General features: G+C 39.3%; 1 pseudogene; it reads right to left on the bottom strand.

Annotated features, from left to right (window-relative positions):
- Window positions 1–22057: 22057 nt before the first annotated feature.
- On the bottom strand, window positions 22058–22154 carry LOC130037151 (uncharacterized; annotated as a pseudogene).
- Window positions 22155–22874: the final 720 nt, after the last annotated feature.

The following is a 22874-nucleotide window of genomic DNA, read 5'->3' as shown; positions in this document are numbered from 1 at the left end:
AGTATAAAGACGCTTCAGAAATGATGCTTCCCATAAATAGCTAATAGTGCTGATCTAGGGCGGTGGAAGACACATAATCTTCAATGTTTTTATTACGTTATGGTTTTAAGTACATGTACACGCTGCCTGTTAAAATTAAAAATTGGTATATTCTAACTTGAATAAGGAGATTTGATTCATTTGTGTGGTAAGTAGGTTCCAGGTTAAAGCGGCTTCTCATCTTTACAAATATTATTTCATGTGATTTTTTTCTTCCTAACATGAAAGTATTTTGATAATAGTGAACTTCTGTTTTAAATCCTAAGAGGAAAAAGAAAAATCAATTCTCACAGATCCAATTACACATTTTTGTCATATTTGTGAATTAAGATTTTTCCTACATTAAAGATATTTTATTGGATTTTGGTGCTCATTTATTAAACATTGAGAAGAACGTTTTCCTGGTTGATAAAGCTAATTCTAATCTAGGGGTTGAAAGTAAATTTGCAATATTTTGTGATCACTTTTTAAATGGTCTTTTCTGTGTCTTGTGTGATCAAGTGAAATCCTATGCTGTGTTAAACACGTGTTGTTTGCTGGTTAATATTCAAAGGTACTGATGAGAATAATTTTTTGTACTTTCGAAATTTCTTTCTGTATTTAACTCATTTAAAACATTTCTTGTCTATGAAATACAATCACGCATAATCCTATTTTCTTTTTGTTATGTAGTTACTGATAAATCCTTTCTCTTTAATGGACTGGTAAAGTGTGCACTCAAAAATCACCTTCTATTCCATTTTTTGGCTAGAAGTTTTTTGTATAATAGAATACTGTCTACATATTGTATATGTGGAAAAATTTATTAATAACCTTATTGCACTGTTTTATTTGGTTTTGTTTGGGATAACAGCCACTGTTTTTCAAGGCCTACTCTTTGGTCTGCTCTCCATAACATACTGTACTATGCTACTTGCCACGGAGTCCAGATTTCATAAATATCTATATTCTTTTCAGTTATGTGATACATATTTTTCATGATGTTTTCTTTACCCTTCCTCCTATGTAAATTACATGAAATAGAAAAATTATATTCATGTATGCATTATTTTTCTTAGAATTATTAATAACTACATTTTAGACAAACAGTTTAAGACACAGAGTTTAAATAAAGTTTTGCTTCAAAAACATTTCTTTGAAAAAACTCAAGTTGTCATTTTTGAAGTGGATCAAAAATGAGGGTAAACTTCAATGCATCCACAAGAGTAAGTCGTATGTGAACAGTAAGTAACAGGTACTCATGGCACAAGTCAAATGGAAACCTGATGATTACAATGGTAATAGTTGTAAAGACCCCAAATGTCTAAATTAATGTAAGGTATCTTCCTTCTGGTTTCTGGACTTGTAGTGATCATGCAGGGTCCTGGCCAAAAGTCCACATGCTTTAGGATGTGTAACCTGGAAATTCAAAAGGCACTGAGAGAGATAGTACTGGAGGGCATAAGGCACTTGTCTTGTACACAGCCAATCCAGTTGAATCTCTGTCACGGCATACACTCTCCCGAATGTTCTAAGGGGTCACTCCAGAGTGCAGAGCCAGGAAGAACCCAAGATCACTGTCAGTTGTTGGTCCAAACTCTACACCACCCTACGCCCCGCCCAACAAAATTTATTGGAATATAGGAAATCTCTTTGCCATCTCTGGGCCTCAGGATTCTTCTTGTCCACTGAATGTTTTCCTTTCTCTTAGACTTCTTAATTTGAAAAAGCTTCCATTCTAGGAAACAGCATAGGACTCAGTAGGAGGCAATCTACAGGAATTTCTAGGGTAAGGAGAACTGTCTGTAAGCAAGAAATCCAGGTACAGACATGATCACCTGGCTCTTCTACAGTTCTGTGTTCACTTTGGGAGCACGATACGAAATGCACAAAGTGCCAAAAAGTTCCAGGCTTTGAATCACCCCAAATTGTTGGAATTTTGGAAACTCAGTTGACTGTTGGTACTAGAAGCATCTCGATGGCTTAAATTTTAAGTTCATATTGTTCCTCTCAGTGTTGAAGGAGATTATTAGTCTCACAGATTTTTTTCATCACCCTCTTGTTCCTTACAGAAAATTTTCAAAATCCATCTGTATTGGGAACTGCACATACTCTGCAGCTTTCCCTTCCCGTGGTGAACAATGCAGCTTCCCTAACAGGAAGTGTCTGCAACTACTCCAGAGTATCTGCTCCAGCTGGTAGTTCTGCTTGGCTCCTGCCCTCAGCCTCTGGCACCTCTTTCCAACCACTGATGGGTAGTGCCTATCTTTACCAACATTTCAGCACAACAATGCTGTCTGGAGTGTTTCACCAGAGTCATATATCCACCTCAGCTGCTTCCTACCTGAGTGTTTTGGAATGGGATATTGCAGGAAGTGCTGAAGAGAAATCTTCCATGGGAGACTTTTCTGTGACTATTCTTGACCAAGACACCGCTGTCTCTTCCATATCTATGGCAGCTCGCTATGAGAAAATTCTAGATACCAACAACACGGTGTCTGTGTACCCATCACTTTCTGCCAGTCTTGTGGAAAGAACACCATTTCTGGTTCCACATCAGAGTCAAAGCCTGTCACTTCCCTACCAGGAAGGAAGCCAGGTGTATTACTATCATCCAGGCAATCTGGGAACTCTCCTTTCCGGTCTGCTGTTCTATGACTCCATTTCATACACAGGGCTAAATGGCTCTGCCCCCAATCTTACAGCAACTCATCGCGAGAGATGGTTATGGGTCTCAAGGAGGTTCAGCCCGCAAATAACCAAATACCAGACTCCTACTCTGGAATGACTTCTCTCTGTCTGCTCAACCTATCACAGAATTGAGTTATCAAGGTGAGGAAAACGGAGAGAAGAGAAAGAAAATTCAAAAATTGGGGTCAAATAAGAGGAAAACTGATCGTAGAGAGGTGGTATTCATATACACTGAGATTTTTAAATTAAAAAAAATCTCAGTTCATGTTTACTCCCCTCACTCATTTTACAGCATGTTATTTTCACACTCAATATAAGAGCTCCTAATGGAGATTGGAAGTTATGATAGTATAATGGACATCTAAGTTTCTTATAATGAAATGTCAGGAGCAGAGAAAAGAATGCCACATTTTTTCCCTTGTTATTTCATTTTTTTAATTTTTATTAGTTAAACGTCATGAGGGACAGTTGTAGACTTACAAATTATTGTGATTCGATTTCATTTATACAATCATGGAGTACCTATCCCTCCACCAGTGCCCATTCTCCAGCACCACGGTCCCAGTATTCCTCCTACCACCCATACCCCCCATCCCACTCAGCCTCTGTGGCAGGAAATGCTACATTTTTCACTGTTCTATGTCAGCAGGCCTCAAGAATTACCACACTAAAAGTAAAATACATTTCTTAAACTAGTGTTTTGTTATTTTCTTAAGAAGTTTCAGAACTCTAATTGTAATGGTACCACTTTAACTTTCCCTTCCATAAATGAACAGCAAGGTTCTGAATACACTTGTGGTTCAGAGATTCTGACTCAAATCATGAAACCTAGAATCTGTACCTCAGCACAAATATCACGCTGAATTAGTGCTTCATTCATACTCTTATTCTATGATATTAACGGCCTTTTATTTGTTCATGAAAGTGAATAAATTGACAGTACAATACATTACAAAGCTAAGCTCTATATGGCACTTATTAGTTTGTAAAAGTAAAGTAAAGGCCCTCCCGTTGATCATCAATTTGCTCGAGCGGGCCCAGTAACGTCTCCATTGGAGACTTTGTTTTTACTGTGTCTGGCATATCGAATACTCTCGGCAGCTTGCTGGGCTCTCCTAGAGGCGCAGAGGAATCAAACTCGGGTTGGCCATGTTGGCCGCGTGCAAGGCAAATGCCCTACCCGCTGTGCTATCGCTCCAGCTGTATTAGTTTGAAAATCTATAATTACTTAAAAAAAAAAAAAACTTTTGTTTGGAGGACGTTGAATCTGTGTCATAGACCGAAGTGCTCAGGGATTACTCCTGGATCTGTGCTGGGGATCACTGCTGAAGATGCTTAGGAGATCATAGGTGATGCGAAAGATCAAAGTGAGGTCAGGTGTGCGCAGGGCCATTGCCTTAACAAATGTACTATCACTCTTCCCAAGTCTCTTATTTTTCAAGTTAGTTTACACAGAAATTCTTAAAATACAAAGAAAACCAAAAAACAAGAGCACTACATGACAAACAGTAAGAACTACAACATTTACCTCCAATCTTCAAGCACAGGACTTGTCCATTATCCGTAGAATACCCAGTAACAATCCATTGCCTATTGCTGGTAGGTGCACAGTTGTTGCACCACTAGTTTTGTGGACCGAATATCTCATTTCGCAGACACTGATTTCTTCCTTGGTTCCTTTCTAGTGATGAATTTCCTGGGGATAGAGACTTCCCTGTTATCACAACTTTCAGGTAAGACATTTGGTCTGACACAAATTTCCGAATTGCCCCCATGTTGCAGTAGCAGGATTCAAAGACCTGTGAGTAATCCACCACCAGAGTTTCGGGAAGTTCCCATAATATCTCCAGCCAAAGTAACCTGGCGCTGACCCCAACTCCAACTCAGGAACAAAAAGTTAAGAATTTTGATCAGATGAAAACTGGGCTTTCAAAACCTCTCGAGACCTACCAGATCCCCGTAGACCTAGAACAATGCAAAGATCTGCAGGTAATGAACACCACTGACACCATCACTCTGAAGCAGGTGCAAGAAAATTCAAGTGGCACCAAGGGGGCCTCCGATGCAGAAAGGAAGAACAAAAAGGAGGCTTCTGAAACTCTTGAGGGAGAAGCCAAGGCCAAAATCCAGCCAAAAGTCCTAAAATGCTTGCTAGGGGGAGGGGGGACTGTTCGTAATGCTGCAGTCAGTGATAGGTGTCCTGTGACCACGGCCAAAACTAACAGCAAACCTCAAAAAGCTGCCTCCAGCAGGATCAGCAAGAAAAAGAGGCATGAGCAGCAGAAGACAAAAAACACCCGAGAAAAGTCTAAGAAAGCTAATTAGTGTAAGCAGCCAGGGAACAAGGTCAAGGCAGAAGAAAAGTCCACCATTGGCAAGATGAAATGCAAGAAAAGTCAACCTGAGTTTTTCCAAGAGGCCGTTAAAAAGCCCCGCCGCTACCTAGGCATACACATGCTGGATTCGGTCCAAGTGTTTCATGCTCTGGGGAAGAAGAGTGATCCAAAACCTGGAATCTCTTCCTCCCAGGTCCTGAGTAGCTCAAAGAAGCCTAAAGATGTCAAGCCATCCTCAGCTGTCAAGTCATAGCTAGGTGCTACAGGGGATGGAAAAGGCCTTGAGAAAACTCAGGTCAAAGCACAGAAACCAAGTAGCCGTGCTGAAAAACGCTCATCTCCATCCAAGTCTGAGCTGCCACCTCCTGGGAGGTCAAATTGGTACCTTTGCCGTTTCTTACCATGAAGAGTCCCCAAGCTAGACCTGTTCCTCAGAGACGACAATCTGTGGCCTCACGTCGTCCTGCTGCAGCTTACCCTGCCAAGCCCGAATCTATCAATGCAGCTCAGCCAACTACTGCCAATTCTTCCTGGTCAAACACTCCATTTTTGTCGATTCTCCCAAACTTGCTCAGTCCATTTCAACCACCCATTTCGACCAGGTTTGCAGAACCCTACTATCCGGCCTATTCGTCACCTCACAGCTTCTAGACCTGATCCCTACAATAGCAGCTGGCATTTCCCTCCAGCTGGAACCTCCTCCTGTCTTTGTGGACAAGCGGCAGTTGCCAACCAAATGTCAGAGTCAGTTTCTCCTCCAAGACTTCCGTTTCCAACCGATTCCATGGAGAAAGCCCAATGTTCCCGAGCCAGTCATGTCAAAGCCCATCACCAAAGAGCAGAGACCAGAGCGTGAGGCTATGAAAAGGAAGGCTCAGAAGGAGCGTGAGAACGCTGCCAAACACACATCTTTGGGTGAAAGTTCAGAACTTTATTGAGAGGGAAAAAGAGATGGACATCTCTTTCTACTATGGCTACGTAATGGGAGTAGCTGGAACGGTAGGTTCCACTTGAGGTACCAGATGGTTTTCCTAGGCAAACACTGACATGCCATACTCATTTTATTTATTCTAATATATTTTTTCAAATTAAAGAGATGCATCATAGTTAATTGGTTGTTAATAAAAGTTATGAATGTTTAGATGCTGTCAACTGTGGTTGTTTTTGGGAGTGGCTGGGGGTTGAAGGATGGGATGGGAAAGAATGGGAAGTTAGAGATAGGAAAAAGGGTGAATAGACAAGACTCTACGAAATACAAACTTGGTCCAGGGTTATAAAGCCCATCAGATGAGAAATTGCATGGGTATGATGAAGAGTGGGGTAGGGTCAGAGGAACATTATAGCCTACAGGGCATTTGCTCTGCAAACAAGAAGGACTCAGTTCATTTCTTGCAGTCTTTTATGGTCCCCAGAGACCCACCAGATCTGAAACTTGAGCACAGATCCAGAGATAAGATCATAGCACAATCAAGTATTCCCCATACCTGGTGTCCTCCACAAAAAAATTGGGAGAAATGGCACGATCTGCAGTGTTTGGTTAAAAGAATAATTTTGGAATAGGCTGAGGAAGGCAGATGAGTCTAAGATGACCAGAAGAAAAGTAAAAATTCTTCCATGGAGGCTGTGTTTACGCCTCCTGGCCACTTTTGGAAAATAACCAAATTTGAGACACATCACTAAAAGGTTTTGGTGGTCTATCCATAAATGATGGCTGGGGGATTCGAACTCATACACTGGGGAATAAACCTACCTGATGAGTGATCAATGCCCTCAGAGTCATTCAAGGATGACTCTTAACAGGGACAAAACCAAGAGAACAATTGAAGCATGAAGCCTGAAGATCAGCTCCTGGGAGATGCAAAGATAAGTACCAATGTCCTCGGCGCCTCTCTTCAGCACCCGTAGCTGCAACATTTCACTTATTCCCAGCAATATACAGAGTTGCTGTTACGGTGACACTTCACTAGCGTGTTTTCAAAATGCGGTCCATTGCCTCTGTTAGTCTTTGGATTTGTAAACTCCCCAAGGTAGCCAAGCCAGTTATCAGGAAATTTCTGGTGCGGGAGCTCAAATTATATTAGCTTGAGGGACTGGTCCTTGGTCTTCCATCGTGCCTGGTTCCTGTAACCTGCTCTAAACATCGCTGTTAACTGCAGCTCACACAAGAACCAACGTTATAAATGGCTTTGGGGCTGCGTTGCCAGAGGTACTGGACTAAGACATGCGCACTAGGTCACCACTTCCAAAGCAGTAGGTACCGGTTCTCCTTCAGCCGGGAAGGTGTTGGTGGAAAGAGATGGCCCTAGGAGTCTCAATCGGGTGATGCATGAATGGAAAGGAAACCGGGACGGGTAGAGAACTGGACAGCTGGTGATGATCATAGGATAGTTGGTGGATGTTTTTCAAATACGTTAAATATTATTTGTAAATAATATTCAAAACAAAAATACGAAAATAAGATAGGTTCCAAAGAACAGGTTACATACAAGACCGAGAGAGCTGAAAGGGCTCACATTCATTCTGGAGCTTTCAAACATACCATTTACTAAATATGTTACTTTCACATCACTTAGCTGTGGAGAGGAATAGTGAGAAACAGAATGCCACCAGAAAAGCAAACTGGATGACCACCTTCAAAAAAAGCCAGGTGGAAGGTGTTCACATGGATCCCAAGTGCAAATATATGTTAACAGGAACATATTTTTAACTAACTCTGTTTGGTACCAGTAAACACTTTGTTGAAAATGGGGGGAAATGAACGCAGTTTCTGACTGACCTGAGAAGAACCAGTTAATAGATATTCCCAGGAAAGGGTAGTTGACTGGCTGGGAACAAAAAAACGTGAAAAGTGTTTTGCTACCTTTAATGTATGGCTAGAGGAAAATGATCCCAGTCAACTCTCAAAACTAACAAGCTTCAACTCCCTTGAAAGAAAGTTGTATTAACTGAGGAAAAATTGCTGGGAGAAAAGTCTGAAATGATGAGAAAAGAGACAATAAGGGTAAAAGGAAGGGCTTGAAATTTGGCGAAAACAAAGCTTGAAACAAGAAGATCTAGTGGGAACATGATCTACTGGGAATGGGATCTGAGGAGGAAAATAGCAATATCAGGGATGTGAACAAGGAAAACCAAGTTAATGAAGACTTAGTTAGCTGACTACTCTATGGGCAACATGGTTCCAAGAATACCAGAATTTACCAAGGAATTTACTTTAATTTTCTTTTTTTATATGGAAAATTACAACATGTATTTTTGCCTTCTTAAAACACAATTTGGAGTGTTCATTTCTTTCTCAATATTCTGTTCATTTGTGTAAGCATCTTAAACAACTGTTGGATAACAGAATTATATGATCAGACTTATTTTTTACTTTAATGTTTAGTTGAGATTACTGAAAACTCGGTCTAAATTGAAGTTTGTCTTGATTGGTACAAGTAGAGAAGGGAGGACTAGGGATGGAATTAGAGATTATAGGGTACCACATTTAGTTCCTAATAAAACAAGTAAAGCACAGTGTCCCAAAGAGACTATTGAAAAAGATATTCATCTCTATTTAACCTGTATATTCAGTATTTTCTATATTAAATTAAAAATGAAAGAATGTTCCTATATTTGGTCTTTTAAAGACATTCCAGGTTAGTTAAGGAAAGAAACACTGCCTATGAAATCCTAACAACGTAACTATAAAAATCTGATTACTACTTAAATTTCCAAGAATGTCAGTGCTAAGAATTATTTGTCTGGATTTCCTTAGTGTACATGATCACTTAATCACTTAACTTCTCGTTAGTCGTCAATTTGCTCGAGCGGGTGCCAGTAATGTCTCCATTTGTCCCTGTCACGGGCTAGTGTAGCGCAATGGCATCTGTTCGCTCCGGGAACATGAAGGGCCTCAAATCGATCATACGTGATCTTGACGAAGAAGTCTGACCATCTAGTAGGTGGGTGGCCATGCGGTCTTTTGACATTCCGTGGCGTCCAGTGGGTAACAGCTCTAATCCAGCGGTCGTCTTTAAATCTCATTCCGTGACCAGCCCATCTGATTTTCGACACCTTGGCAAAAGAGACAGCGTCCTTGATTCATGATCGTCGACAGATGTCATAACTCCAGATTCTTTCTCTCATTTGAGTGAAACGTGATATTCCAAGCATAGCTCTTTCTATTCTTCTTTGGAAACCTGAATAGAGTTCTCATCCTGTTTGCGTAAGGCCCAGGTTTCTGAGGCATATTTTAATGCAGGAAGTACAGTGGAATCAAAGAGATGTGCCTAGAGCCGGAGGTTCGTCGTCCTCTTAGCTATTTCTTCGACATTCTTGAAGGCATTCCAAGCTACTCTCTTCCTCCTGCACAGCTCGTATGCCAGGTCATTTGTCATGTTGACCTCTCGACCTAGGTACACATAGCTGTTGCATTCGGAGATGGTTGTTCCATTGAGAGTGACTGGGGCGTCAGGAACGAGGCTGTTTCTCATAAACATTGTCTTGGTAAGTTTCAGCTGTAGTCCTACATTTCCACACACACGGTCAACGTCGGCCAGCATATGTGCCGCTTGGCTGATGTTTGGTGTTATTAAAACAATGTCATCAGCAAAGCGGAGGTGGTGTAGTTGCCGACCATCTATCTTCACTCCCATTCCTTCCCATTCCAGTCATCGCATGATGTTCTCGAGGGTGGCACTGAAGATTTTCGGTGAAATGGTATCACCCTGCCGCACCCCTCTCTTGACGTCAACGATCACTTCTTTGTAGAATGATGAGATCCTGGTAGTGAAGCTGCAATACAGCTCACAGAGGATCCTGATGTATTGGGCTTGAATGCCCTGATTGGCTAGGGCTTCAATGACCGCTTCCGTCTCAACAGTATCAAAGGCCTTTTTAAATCAATGAATGTTAAACCGAGCGGCATCTTGAACTCCCGAGAAACATCAATGAGTTTGGTTATCGTGTGGATATGGTCGATGGTGCTGAATCCTTTGCGGAACATGGCTTGCTCGCATGGTTGTCCTTCATCTAGTGTTCTGCCAATCCTATTTAGGATGACTCGAGTGAACAACTTGTAGATGACAGACAATAGGCAGATCGGGCGATAGTTGCCAATGTCATGGATGTCTCCCTTCGTGAACAGTAGTACGGTCCTGCTGGTTTTCCATTGGGACGGAACCTTGTATTCAGGCAGGTAGCGAGTGAAGAGCCGAGCCAGTGTATTGATGAGTACTGACTGCAGGTTCTTCAGGTGTTCAGGTCTGACCTTGTCTGGCCCAGGTGCTGTTTGTTCCTTTACCAACGAAATGGCGTGTCGGATTTCGGAAGGGAGAACTTTGGGAATGACATGTCCATCCTGTGGAATTTGGTATGTCGGCAAGTGGACATGGCTGTCGAAGAGATTTGAGTAGAAGTCATGGTAATTTTCTCCATTGCCGTTCTGGAGGATGTGATGGATCCATCAGGATGTCGGAGGGCAGTCATCTTGGTCTTGTAGTTGGCGAAGGACAGGCGGCGTTACGAATACTTTTCCTGGCTTTTGCCGCATCTACCAGTACTTCTGCTCTTCTCTCTTTGAGGTCTTCCTTGATCGCATCTCTGCACTGCTTTGCGAGCTCGGATGTTAGCTTGCGGTTGCCTGAGGCATGCGCCAAACCACACTGGCGAATTAGCTCAAGAATTTTCGAAGATAGGGGATTTTTTGTGGCTATCTCTCTCTTGGAGTTCCTCACACATTCATAGAGCTGCTGAACCAGTCGATCATATTCCTCGTCAATATTGTCAACAATGGCATCTTCCCATGTTGCCGCAATAGTACCAAGGAGTTCCCAGTTTGTGGTCATTCTGGCAGTTCTCTTTTTGAACTTTGCAGCCCTTTCTCCCCGCTCTGTGAAGTAGAATTTTGCACGAAGGAGGCGGTGGTCCGATCCCGTTCGAAATATTGGGACAACAGAGACAGCTGTCAGGCAAAACCGTCAATTGAATATGATGTGGTCTATTTCGTTGTGGAATCTTCCACCGGGAGACTCCCATGTCCATCGTTTAGATTCTACCTTCTGGAACTGTGTTACCATGAATGGTTTTGGTCGACATGATGAACTCAGATAGTCTCTCACACTGTTCGTTCCATTCTAGGCCATGGGTCCCGATGTGAAGTTCTTCAGCTGATCTTCTCGGTCCTATCTTGGCATTAAAATCACCCACAATGATCTTGTAGAAGGTGTGGTCTTCTTTATAGAACTTCTCTAGCTCCATGTAGAACTTCTCGATTTCTCTTTCATCATAATGAGATGTTGGTGCGTAGACAAAGAAGATAGAAACTGCAGGCAGTGAGCCACATCTATTCAAATGTAAACTTCCGATTCGGGTTGTTATTCATTCCAATGAATCAATGCTCTTGGCCAAGTTTGTGTTGACAAGGACACTGATACTTCCAACACCTCTTTTATCGCAAGTTCCCAGGAACAATTCTCCAGTGTCGAAAACGGCATCGTGAGATTCTTGTCTTCTTGTCTCGGTCAGACCAATGATGTCGTACTTGATCATTCGCGCTTGTACCATCAGGTCCTCGATGGATGCATCTGATGCTAGCGTACATGCATTGAAAGTACAGACGATCATTTTTGTCTTCCTTCGTTGTGGCAGCCTAGGTCGGCCTTGAGATTTTGTCGGCCTCTCCTTTCTCATCCTTCTCAGTGCTGCCATGTCGCTGAAGCCTTTGGGATTAGGTGAATGTACATGATACAGGGTTAGTGTACATGATAGTCATATGAATACACCTGTGTGAATATATCGCTGGTATCTAGAGAATAGATATATAGAAATTAGATCACATAGCTGAGTGTGATCTTAACTTTTCTACACACTCCCATGCCCCACACACCCAAAGACTTGTACTAATCCTTATAGATCCATGACTTTTCCTCCTCCCCTCTCCCAGAGTTTTTTAAAATTTCTTTTCAAGTACTAATGTAATGCGCTTTAGAAAATATTGAGTTAAACTTAATTGTTGTCATGTAGCTTTTAGATAGAGAACCAAGAAAATCTTATTAAAAGAGTATTTTTGTATTCTTTGAAAATGGTAATAAGAACATTATCCTTGAGTCCCGCAATAGACATTATATAAAGAATGTTGTGAGGAATTCCCTGTACAAATCAATACTCGAAGAAATAAATGACTTCTCTGAATGAGGATGAACTGGGACATTTCAAAGTATCAATCAGTGAATCAAAGATGAATCATACCATCCTATAGATAAAAATGATCTTGATGTAATCTAGTCAACACCATTACCTTTTTTTCTTATACCAGCTGATAGCACTTTTAATTTTTTAATTTTTATTTATTTATTTTTATTAATGAAACACCATGAGGTGCAGTTGTAGACTTACATACCTTTGTACTTGATTTTCAGATATACAAGAATCAAGTACACATCTTTCCACCAGTGAACATTCTCCACCACCAAGAAACCCAATGACCCTCCCACCCCCCATCTCCCCCATTTTGCCCCAACTCAGGGCATTCCCTTTGCTTTTTCTTTGTTTTAGGGTGTTGCGGTTTGCAATGGAGGTCAATACCATTACATTTTCAAAGAAGAAAATAGGCCCCTATATGTTCAAGACACTAGTACTGTCCTGCGGTTCTTTCCAGTATGTACATTGCTCCAAGCCAGCCCTTTGAAAATATGCTGGGAAGTACAACTGGATGTTCCTTTCCTCACACTGACCTGGAAGACTCTTGCTGATTCTCAGCCACATCAACTATTTCATTTGTTGCCTGATATCACCTACTGTCCTTAATTTTTAAAAAAAAAATATTTGATTTGTTTCGGGAATATAAAGAAAAAAATTAAATGGACTAATAAAACAAAAGTAAAATCAAACCTTTACACTCTGACATCAAAATCGTCCTAATAGGAGGGGAAGTAAATGACTGAAATGCGTAGTGGAGTGTTGTTAGTAGGTTGTGGACAATAGCTGGATATTTGACAGTGCATGGAGTATGAATACACAGTTGCAGAGATCAGGAACTCTGTACTTGAAGCGAATACAGTTTGTAAACTAGTCATCACAATTATATGTCTATATGAAATTTCTCTACATATGCTTTGTGCCTTCCATGCATGTATGTGTTATGCATTCCTTTATCATGAGCTCAGAAATGCATCTGAGGACACTCGGAAAATTAGTTGCGCCCCAAGTATGGGGAGAGAAGTAGTAAATAATTGGAGGAGAAAGAAATATGAGTTGGAGCTTAAGAGCCATGTAAGAGGAATATATAGATATGTATGTGTGTGTAAATACACATATATATGTATAAATATATATATGGGCTGGAGCCATAGCACAGTGGGTAAGACGTTTGCCTTGCAAGCGACCAACCTGGGTTTGGTTGCTCTCCTCCTCTCAGAGAGCCCGGCAAGCTACTGAGAGTAACCCTCCCTCATGGCAAAGCCTGGCAAGCTACCTGTGATATATTCAACATGCCACGAACAGTAACAAACAGTCTCACCATAGGGACGTTTCTGGTGCCCGCTCAAGCAAATCAGTGAACAATGAGAGGACAGTGCTACAGTGCTATGGTTAATTCAAACGTTGTTTATGCAAAATATGAAAGAATCAAATAAATATTCTATAAAGCTTATTTTACCTATTAAATTAATATAACTTTAAATAGTGTTTAGATATGAAGTTGAAGAATTTTAAGGCTATAGAAAGATATTGACAATATATCAAGAAACACATGGATTTTTGAGGAGAAAGAACACGTACCTGTTGTCCTTTCTTAAGGTTTTTTTTTTGTCTTTAATAGAATATGCTTTCCCTGAGTTTTTGTTAATCGCTTCCGTTTTTTAGAAAGCATCATAATAAATTATATTTTTAAAGAAGTAAATAAAGTTGTGTTTGTGAGTGGATTATGTATGTTTGGAACCTGGGAAGTATTTTGCTATGTAAGTTACATTAAACATGATATTTATAACAGAAATACCGTCTGCAGTACTATGGACAATAGCCAGAAGAAACTATGGTATACCTACACAATTGAATACTACACAGTTTGCAGGAAACTGACATCATGAAATTTGCTTATAAATGGATGTACAGGGAAGAATATCATGCTCAATGAAATCAGTCAGAAGGAAAGGTGTATACCGATTGGACTACCCCATTTTTTGGATATAAAAAACCAGAGTATGAGACTAATACCCAATGATAGCAGAAACACAGGCCAGGAGAATTGGTCAATTGTTGGATGCTTGCCACAAGTGCTGAAGGCGAGCATTTGGAATAAAGAAGGGACTGCTATGACAATGATAGTTGGAAGTGATTACTCTGGGTGAGAACTGAGTCCTGAAAGTAGGCCAATGAATAAACGTGAGAACCTCTCTCTCTCTGTATTACAATCCATAATGCCCAAAGGATGAGAGAGAGAGAAAGAGAGAGAGAGAGAGAGAGGTGCCTGCCATAGTGTAGAGAAAGCAGGCTGTCAGGTGGGGTTTGGGGTTGGGAGAGGGAGTGGTGGGAGAGAAACTGGGGACATTAGCAATGGAACTGTATACTAGTGGAGGTTAGGTGTTAAAATATCCTATGATTGAAACTGAATCATGAAAAGGTTTGTAAGTTGTGTCTCCTGCAGATTCAATACAAAAATATGATATTTAGTTTCTACCAGCATGACTAACCTATGAATTTGCTGAAATTTACTTTTATCACCTTGGCTGGGCTCATTACATGGATGTCTGTGTGGTAAAACTTTTTCCATTTTATGCGGACTGAAGAGACAAAAATCATAGGGTTGGGACTTCTGGTGGAAGGAGAGAAGAGCACAAAACACCCTGTTGACCACACCTCAGCAGGGTCACCTAACTTGCCTAATGACAGACCTCCTTCAATGATTTCTTCTTTTGTAATGTGGAAAAATGAAAAGACATTGCAGGCTGACAGGGGGTTGTCCCCTCCAGTAAACACTGTTTTCTTTTTGATCAGAATTGTTTAAAGATTATTTGAAAAATTTGGAGCTTACTGATTTGTTCTCATATATTTCCCCTACATAGTGTCAGTGGGCATTGATCTAGGAAGGCCAGCATGAAAAACTTGAGGTGTATGTCTTAACCACCAATGCCAACACTACTGTAAGTATGGAACCCAAAGTACAATAGTAAAACTTCAAAATGTGTTTGTCAAGGAAATCGGTGGGAATGCAGGAAGAAATGTGTAATCTGTTGGTGGAAGCATGCAGACACTGGTGGTGTGATTAGAATTGGAATATTGTATGACAAATCTCCATTATAAATGACTTTGAAAATCAAAATTGCCTAAATTTTAAAAAAAAGAGAAGTCAACTTACGTCTATATTTCAAGAAAGCTTGTCTTAGCAAATTTTGGCAGGGAGACCATAGTTGGTAGAGAGAGGGAGAAAGAAAGGGAGATTTGACAGTTGGGAAGAGAAGCCTGGATATCATGGAAGAGATGAAAGCTAATCTTAGAAGATTTGGAGCCATCAGAGTTTAGTGAGTTAAATGGTGAGAACATTGCAGTTTAGATACTTAAATTGTGAGATTGGTTTCAGTCATCACCACTGTATATATAGAAAGAGTTCAAAGACCTCACAGACATTCAGGCTATAATAACTAACAAGGGAAGCGTTTTTTTCCTGAAGCACTATGTAAGGATAATATATTGCCAGGAAAATGATAAAAAGTTGGTTCTCTTTTTCAGAGATTAATACATTAGAGATGAAAATTTTATACAAAGGAATCTATCATCTTGCCCTGTTGCTCTGTTTTCTTGTCATCATTCCATTCTCCACCATGACCCTACCTAATCAGGGCTTTCCACATTTCTCAGCAGTATCACCACATAGCCTAAGAGCATGTGTTAACTGCCGGTAGCTCACAGCTCTCATGTTTGCCCCCCATCCAAGCCAGAGCCATCCTTCTGAAACCATGGATATTTGCTGAAGGCCCGTTCTTCCTTGAAGTGGCAGTCATGGGTAACCTCTTCTTAATCATTGTGTTTACAAATTTAGATGAATGTCACAATACTAGTGACAGGGATTTTCCAAACTTTGGTAAGCATAAACATTTCCCTTTCCCCCACGAATTTTGGGCTAGTTATTTTCTATCCACTGCTAATAATTTGTGATAATGAGGAAACAGAACTGAAGTAAAAACAGGGACATTTGTCAATTTGGTGCCATGACTAATCAGTCTTAGTATAAGTATATATTTCTAGAAAAAAAAAAGCAGAAGAAAAGGAGTTGGTTTCTAGCAAAGAATGCCAAACCTCTGCCAAGAAATCCTTTGAAAATAAAAATTCTGACTATGTACTGAACATGATTGACACTCAATGCCTCTTTTGCAGACCACACACCCGAAAGGAGAGAGAGAACAAAAGGGAATGCCCTGCCACAGAGGCAGGGTGGGATGGGGGGTATTGGTGTGGGAGGGATACTGGAATCCATGGTGGTGAAAAATGGGCACTGGCGGAGGAATGGGCACTTGATCATTGTATAATCGAAACCCAAGCACAAAAATTTGTAAATGTACAACTTTACATCATGGTGTTTCACTAATAAAAATTTTTAAAAAAATAAACTAAAAATTTTTTTTTGTCTGCGAGAGATCAGCAGATGGGAACCTGAGTGAAGGCAAAAGATTACATTGGTTGACTTTTATTTTTCCTTGAGTATATTAATTTGATTTTGGAGTCAATTTATATGAGAGTTCATCAAGACACAGAAATTTTTAGCGCTTCTCTTGTTTAAAAGTATAGTGATACACCATATCTCTATCTCACATTCTTTTTATTTCTGATAGTTTGACACAAAAGATACGTCAAAATCTTAGATAAATGTAAATTATTTAAATACTTTTTTGATTATTTAAAATTACCTTATAGAATTACATTATAGAATTTCATAAATTTTAGGATTATGCAGAATCAACGTGCATGTATCATATTACACTCACTACTGAAAGGCCTACTCTGTCATTCACCATTGTTCAGTTTTTCCACTTTGATTATACTTTTCGATCTGGTAACTAAATAGTCTCATAGTTCTAAAGTTTGTTTTTATTGCTTTGAAAAGATTAAAATTATGCAATTTTCAACATTGGATGAAACTAGAGGATATCATGCATGTAAAGTTAGCCTTAAATAAATGAACAGATACAGAGAGATTTTTCTCATATGTGGGATGTAAAGACACACAGCAAGGTAGAAACAAAGGTTCAAGAGCAATTTAAGGGGAGAACTGATCCACACAATTGAGTCAGGGGATTGAGAGTGAGGGATTATGGGAGATTGGGGGAGAGGAAGGGTTTATTCTTTGAGAGAATGAGGAGTGTCATGTTGGAATTATGTGTATGAGAAACCATTGTTAATTGAATTATGAATTATAGAATATAAATAATGTTTTAGATGTTTGTCTGTCTCATTTTATTCTTTTAATTTGTTTTCTCCATATGCTACATATGCATGAACTTGTAGGATGCCTATCTTTCTCTGCCTGGTTTATGTCACTAAAAATAATTTCCTCATGTTATCCATTTTATATACAAATAATAAGAAAATTTCACTTCATACAACTGAGTAGTATTCCATTGCTTTACCACCTTTCATTTTCAAAATTTGTGGTTTAAAAGATACAAATATTGGTTTTAACAATGCTCTGGTGTTTTAAAATTTTTAGTTTAGTGAAGCTAAATAGATTTTACTGAAAAACACTCAGAAACTTGTGAAACAGGTGTAGGGTGGAATGGAATAATTGTTCAAGCGAGAACAGTCATTTAACAAAGCAAGCAAAGAGAGACATAGAGAAAGGAAGCACGGTATTTCTTCTTATGAGATCAAATCTTGAGGACCAAGCCCACTCTGGTAGTTTAGGAATAAGAACTTGGAGTGGTAAGAACTTAACTTGTGCACTTTAGGGGAGAACCTGAGTGAAACTATTATAAGTATGTTCAGGATCATGATAAACTGGAGTCTGCACTTGGAGTGAGGTGGGTAGAGAGTTCTTTGGGGAGATCTGAACTATGGAGAACAGTAATATTATAACATTAATGATAGTATCTTACCGTGGGATTCCAAAAAAATCTGTAACAGTGGCATCAGAAATGATAACATTCTTAGGTATTTGGATTTCCTGTGGAAACAACGGGAAAGCTGAGTTTATGCTCTGGATGCATCCACCTGAAACAAGGTCAACAAATCATGAATGAAAAATTAAAAGTTACATGGATCAAGGATTCTAATCCCAGTGGAAGGCTAGATTTCGGGTGGACAATTTCTACTGATGGCCTGATGTAGATTCTGATCCTGGGATACGTAACAGAAAGGAGGTAGTGACAGGTATCCTCAGAAGTGAAGCCTCTGAGACAGAATTCATTCATGCCAACTTATGGGTTATCAATGTTTGCTCATGGCTGCTACCATTATAACATGCCATTCAATGGTTTTGTGGTTTCAATTTACTGTGTCAATGTAAAGATGAAGTTTCCAAATGGAAGGTAAAAATCTGAGGCCCTCAAGATGATGAATCATAGTGAGGGGGGAGCTGGAGCTATAGTACAGCAGGTAGGGCATTTGCCTTGCACACAGCATACCCAGGTTAGATTCCCAGCATCCTGTATGGTCCCTCCAAGCACCGTGAGGAGTAATTCCTGAGTGCAGAGCCAGGAGTAACCACTGTGCATCGCCACGTGTGACCCAAAAACGCAAGAAAATGATGATCTGGGATTGATCCTTAGCATTGCAAACAGCATTATTTTTTAATTTTTAATTTTTTTCTTTCTTTCTTTCTTGCTTGCTTGCTTTTTTGTTTCCCTTAGCTTTAATGTCATGAAGGGATCTTCCCACATTTTTCTTCATATATCTTAAGAATTCAGGTATGATAGTGAGGCCTTTAATACATTTGATCTGACTTTGTGCCTGGCACTATAAAGAGGTCTGAGTTCATTTTTTTGCATGTTGCTGTCCAGTTTTCCCAGCACCAGTTGCTGAAGAGACTTCCTAGCTCAACTTCATATTTCTTGAGCATTTATGAAAGATTAGGTAATAATAATCTGAGGGCCAGCGTCAAGATATTTGACTATATTCCATTGATCTGAGGCCTGTCTTTATCTGAATATCATGGTATTTGGATGACTACAACTTTGTAGTAGGGATTGAAGTTGGGGAAGGTGTTCCCTTCTTTTTACCAAAGATTGCTTTATCTCTTCATGGGAGTTTATGGTTTTGTATGAGTTTCAAGAGTGTTTAATCTATTTATTTGAAAAATGTTATGGGTATCCTTATAGAAAGTGCATTAAATCTTTATAGAGCTTTGGGGTGTATTGCCATTCTGACAGTGTTAAACCTCTCAATCCATGAGCATGCGATGTGATTCCATTTCCTCATATACTCTCTTATTTTGTGAAGTAGTGTTTTATAGGTTTTTTTTTTTTTTTGGTATAGTTCCTTAAGTAAACCCTGAGTATTGCTGAATGTACCTTCCAAAACAGAAAGAAAATGTCAATACTGATTGAATGGTATTAAGAAATTGTTTTTAATTTTTAGACGTATTGTATTATGTATGCGTGCACATACACATACATGCTTAATTCTTATCTATTGAAGAGATCTGCTGAAATTATTTGAAATTTCTTTCAAAATGGAGAGAGGACATAAGAGTTGATAGCACAGCGGGTAGGGCGTTCGCCTTACAAGCGGTCAACATGGCCGACCCGAGTTCGATTCCTCCGCCCCTCTCGGAGAGCCCGGCAAGCTACCGAGAGTATTCAATATGCCAGACACAGTAACAACAAAGTCTCCAATGGAGACGTTACTGGGCCCGCTCGAGCAAATCGACGATCAACGGGAGGGCCTTTACCTTTACCTTTACCTTAACCTTTTTAGTTGATTCCAATATACTCGATTTTCTGAGGTATTATTGTGAATGGGATTGTTTTTCTCTATCTCTTTTTTCTCTTTCATTATTAATATATGGGAAAGCCATGGCGTACCAGATATTGATTTTGCAATATGCTACTTTACTAAACAAATCTATTGTTCCCAGGAGCTTTTTTGGGATTCTTTGGGATTTTCTATGTATAGTATCATATTATCTCCAAATAGTAAAAGCTTGAGTTCTTCCTTTTTCATATGGTTGCCCTTGATATCTTTTTTTTTTTACCAAAATCATATGGCAAGTACTTCAAGTACTATGAAGAATAGGAGTTTTGAGAGTGGGTAACTTGTTTTGTGCCTGATTGTATTCTGGAATTCTATTTCATTGATTTCTGCTCCAAGCCTTTGGTTTTTCCCCCTTGAGAATAATACTTGCTGTGGGTTTGTGGTAATTTGCTTTGACTATATTGAGGAAAGTACTTTCAACTCCCATTTTCTTGAGAGTTTTTCATCATGAATGGGTGCTGGATCTCATCAAATGCTTTATCTACATCTATTGATATGATCATATGACTTTTATCTTTATTTTATTGAGATGGTGTATTCTGTTGATTGACTAGAGAATGTTAAGCCATCCTTGCATCCCCAAGCTAAACCTACTTGGTCATAGTGTGTGATCTTTTGTTGAGTTTCTAGATTCTCTTTGCTGGTATTTTCTTGAAAATTTTTGTATCTGTATTCACAAAGGAAAAAGGTCTGCAATTTTCTTTTTTTGTGGTGTCTCTGTCGATTTGAGTATTAGGGTGATCTTTGCCTCACAGAAACTATTTGGGAGTATTTCTGTTTCTTCAATTTCCTGGAAAATCTTAAAAATGTTGGAAGCAGTTCCTCTTTAAAGGTTTGAAATAGTTCACTATTGAATCCATCTGGGACCTGGATTCTGTTTGGGGGTATAATTTTGACCATTATTTCAATTTCCTTGTTAGTGATAGGTCAAGTATTCCAAATCTTCTTGGTTCAGCCTTGGGAGGTAATTGGAATCCAATAATTTATAAATTTTTTCAAGATTCTCTCATTTCCTGCTGCAAAGATTCTCAAAATAATCTCTGATGATCCTATGGATTTCTGTACTTTCTATTAGGATACCCCCTTTGCATTTCTGATTCAATTTATTAGAATTCTTTCTCTTTGTTCCTTTGAGAGGCTTCTCATGGTTTAATGATCTTATTTATTTTCTCAAAGAACCAGTTTTTGTTCTTATTGGTCTTCTGGATTGTATTTTGGGATTCTAGCTCATTGATGTCTGGTACAAGTTTTATTATTTCCTTCCTCCATCCTAGTTTGGACTACTTTTGTTGGTTATTTTCCAAAATCTTGAGCTCTAATTTATTCTTGTAGGCCCTTTCTTTCTTCCTGATGAATTCTGGCAGAACTATAATCTTTCCTCTTAACACTGCTTTTGCTGTGTCCCACAAGTTCTGGTAGCTCGTGTCCTCATTCTCATTTGTTTATGGAAACTTTTTATTTCCTCTTTGATTCTTCCCTAAGCCATCGGTTGTTCATTACTTCCCTTAAAGAAAATATTTCCTTGCTGAGCTTCAGTCTGTTTGATCTATCGAGAAGTGACAAAGAAGTGTTGAAATCTCCTACTAGTATTGTGTTGCTATCAATGTTTTTCTATAAGTCTATTAGAAGTTGTTTTAAAGTATTTTGCTGGTCTGTCATTAGGATCATATACATTGAGGAGGGTGAGTTCTTTCTGATGTACATATCCCATGATCATTAAGAAATGACCGTCACTGTCTCTGATAACCTTTAATCTGAAGTTCTTGTGGTCTGATACTAGTATGGCCACTCCAGGTTTGCGGAGGTGATATTTTCTTGAAAACTTGTTTCCCAGCCTTTTACTTTTAGCCCATGGGTGCTTTGATTGTTCAGACATGTTTCTTGCGGGCAGCAGAATGTTGGGTTCAGTTTTCTAATTCATCTTCCTATTCTGTGCCTCTGAATTGGCACATTTAGTCCATTGACATTGAGAGAGATTGTTGTTTTGGGGATTTGTGCTCTCTTTATGTATAATTTTTGTACTTGTGGGGATTGCCTTAACTTAAAGTATACCTGTTAATTCTTCTTGCAACAAAAATATGGAATGCTTTACAAGTTTGCATGTTATCTCTGTACAAGGACCATGCTCATCATTGTATCATTTCAATTTTAATATATGTGTTATCAAACCTATTAGGAGTTAATTTTTCCATATTTTTCTCTTCTTATTACTTTGACTGTTGTCCTTCCTCACTCCTATGGCAGACAATGATTGCTAATCAAGGAATGTATTTCAAAGCAGCATGAATAAATAGATTTAGAACTTTAATGTCCCAGAAATAAAAATATGGTTTTTACTATATTATCGTTTACCCTACCCCCTAGGCATTAGTTTTACAAAATAATTCTTTTGGAAGATGGTATATGAGTTTGTTTAATGTTGTTCCCTGAATCCTTCATTAAGAACATTAAAATAGAGCCTTTTGCTGTTCTCACCTCAGTCCTGTGTACATCTCCAGGAAAAGGTGGATGGTGTTGTCTGCACTTTGACCACCTTGAATGTATGTAGGATTTTTCTCCTGAAGGATGAGGTGAGGATCATATTGATGATTTCATTCCACCTTATTACAAGTTCAACTTGAATGGAAGGTGAGACTCATGAGGCTCCTATAAAGGACAGAACAAAGGGTCTCAGTGAAGTTTAATGGCCAACTCACATTAACAACATAGATGACTCAAAGTAACCTGTGTGCATCTTTGTGTGTAGTGAGTTTCATATCTACTGATAGTGATTGTCAGTCATGACACATGGGAAAAACAGACCTGTAATTAAAAAATCTAGTTCTCTGAGCAGAGTGGGGTCTCTGAGGTGATTGACCAAGTGCGTAGTAATTTATTACTAAGCACATA

The sequence above is a fragment of the Sorex fumeus genome, unplaced genomic scaffold (assembly GCF_029834395.1).
Source record: "Sorex fumeus unplaced genomic scaffold, SorFum_2.1 ptg000070l, whole genome shotgun sequence".
NCBI lineage: Eukaryota > Metazoa > Chordata > Mammalia > Eulipotyphla > Soricidae > Sorex > Sorex fumeus.
Note: the sequence above shows the minus strand (reverse complement) of the source record. Positions and strands in the feature narration are given on the sequence as shown.